We start from the raw sequence: 2,133 nt of genomic DNA, 5'->3' as shown, positions 1-2,133 counted from the left end.
TGCTGAAAGTGAGAAGGACTTGAAGCACTTATTGCAGAAGTTCAGGGAATGCAGCCTTCAGTATGGACTACATCTCAATGTCAAGAAAACGAAGATTCTTACCATTAGACATGTAGGCAGCATCATGATGGATGGAGAGGAGATTGAAATTGTCAACAGCTTCATCTTGCTTCATCCACAATTAATACCCTTGGTACCAGCAGTCAGGAAATAAGGAGACACATTGCACTGGGAAAATCTGGAGTCAAGGACCTGTCCAAATTATTGAGGAGTAGTGATGTCAGTTTGAGGAATAAGGTGCATCTGATTCAGGCCATATTCTTTCTGATTACTCACTATGCATCTGAGACCTGGACAATAATAAGGATGACCAAAGAATTGATGCCTTTGAGCTGTGGTGTTAGAGAAGAAGTCTGAGCATCTCTTGGACGGCCAAGAGAACAAACAGATATGTCTTGGAGGTGGTGCAGCCGGAGTGTTCTTTGGAGGCAGGAATGATGAGACTTCGCCCCACATACCTTGGACATGCTGTTAAGAGGCACTAGCCCTTGAAGAAGGACATGATGCTAGGAAGGGTGGAGGGTCAATGAAGGATAGGAAGACCCTCAACCAGGTGGATTGATATGCAATGGGCTCTTCTGTGTCAGAAAGTGTGAGGATGGCCCAGGATAGAACAGGGTTCAGATCATTTGTTCATAGGGTCACTATGATTCATACTCAACTCGACAGCATCTAACAATAGACTCATCAAGAAATCTTGGGTCTTATTTTCTCTATGACTGTGTTTTCTAAATTTAAAATTTAAAAATTGGCTCTCACCAGGCATCTTCATGAGAGTGACGTCGTCTTTAAGCCCCGCATGGCAATCCCTGATGCACCGCAGTGATGCTCAGGGAAGACAGGGCGACCTGGAAGTCCAACTACTTCCTTAAAATCATTCAACTTCTGGATGATTATTCGAAATGCTTCACCGTGGGTGCAGACAATGTCGGCTTCAAGCAGATGCAGCAGATCAACATGTCCTTCCGCGGGAAGGCTGTGGTTCTGATGGGCAAGAACACCATGATGCACAAGGCCATCCGGGCCACCTGGACATCAGCCCGGCCTTGGAGAAGCTGCTGCCTCACATCCGGGGGAACGTGGGGTGTGTGTTCACCAAAGAGGATCTCACTGATATCAGGGACATGCTGCTGGCCAACAAGGTGCCGGCTGCTGCCCGTGCTGGTGCCATTGCTCCGTGTGAGGTTACCGTGCCGGCCTGGAACACTGGTCTGGGCCCCGAGAAGACCTCCTTCTTCCAGGCTTTGGGCGTCACCACTAAGATCTCCAGAGGCACCATTGAAATCCTGAGTGATGTGCAGCTGATTAAGACTGGAGACAAGGTGGAAGCCAGAGAGGCCACCCTGCTGAACATGCTGAACATCTTTCCCTTCTCCTTCGGGCTGATCATCCAGCAGGTGTTTGACAACGGCAGCATCTACAATCCTGAAGTGCTTGACATCACAGAGGAGACTCTGCATACCCATTTCTTGGAGGGTGTTGGCAATGTTGCCTGCGTCTGTCTGCAGATCGGTTATCCAACTGTGGCCTCAATACCACATTCCATCATCAATGGGTACAAGCGGGTCCTGGCTTTGCCTGTGGAGACTGACTACACCTTCCCATTGGCTGAAAAGGTCAAGGCCTTCCTGGCTGATCCATCTGCATTTGTGACTGCTGCCCCTGTGGCCGCCGCCACTACCTCAGCTGCTCCTGCTGCTGCGGCCCCAGCCAAGGTGGAAGCAAAGGAAGAGTGGGAAGAGTCGGAAGAGGATATGGGATTTGGTCTCTTTGACTAAAAACCAAAAAGCCACCAACTCTGCCAGCTTTGTGTGAAACAAGGAAATAAAGGCTTCATTCTCTTAAAAAAATAATTTAAAAATTGGACAAAAGGATGTGATAAGAAAAGAGAAAAATAAACTTGCGTTTTGCATAAGGCGAATTTTCACATAAGAACCTGTTCTCTGGAACCTAACTGTATTGATAAGTGAGAAGTGAGTGAATTTTGAGATATATGAAAATTATGTTAAATTCAGATTTCAATGTTCATAAATAAGACTTTATTAGGATACTCACTCAACTCATTGCCGTTAG

At 46.9% G+C, this 2,133-nt stretch overlaps 1 pseudogene; it reads left to right on the top strand.

Annotated features, from left to right (window-relative positions):
• Positions 1 to 885: 885 nt before the first annotated feature.
• LOC102854877 lies at positions 886 to 1,838 on the top strand (annotated as a pseudogene).
• The last annotated feature ends 295 nt before the right edge of the window (positions 1,839 to 2,133 follow it).

Source organism: Elephantulus edwardii, unplaced genomic scaffold, assembly GCF_000299155.1.
Source record: "Elephantulus edwardii isolate Elephantulus edwardi_28Jun2011 unplaced genomic scaffold, EleEdw1.0 scaffold00018, whole genome shotgun sequence".
In the NCBI taxonomy this organism is placed as follows: Eukaryota; Metazoa; Chordata; class Mammalia; order Macroscelidea; family Macroscelididae; genus Elephantulus; species Elephantulus edwardii.
Note: the sequence above shows the minus strand (reverse complement) of the source record. Positions and strands in the feature narration are given on the sequence as shown.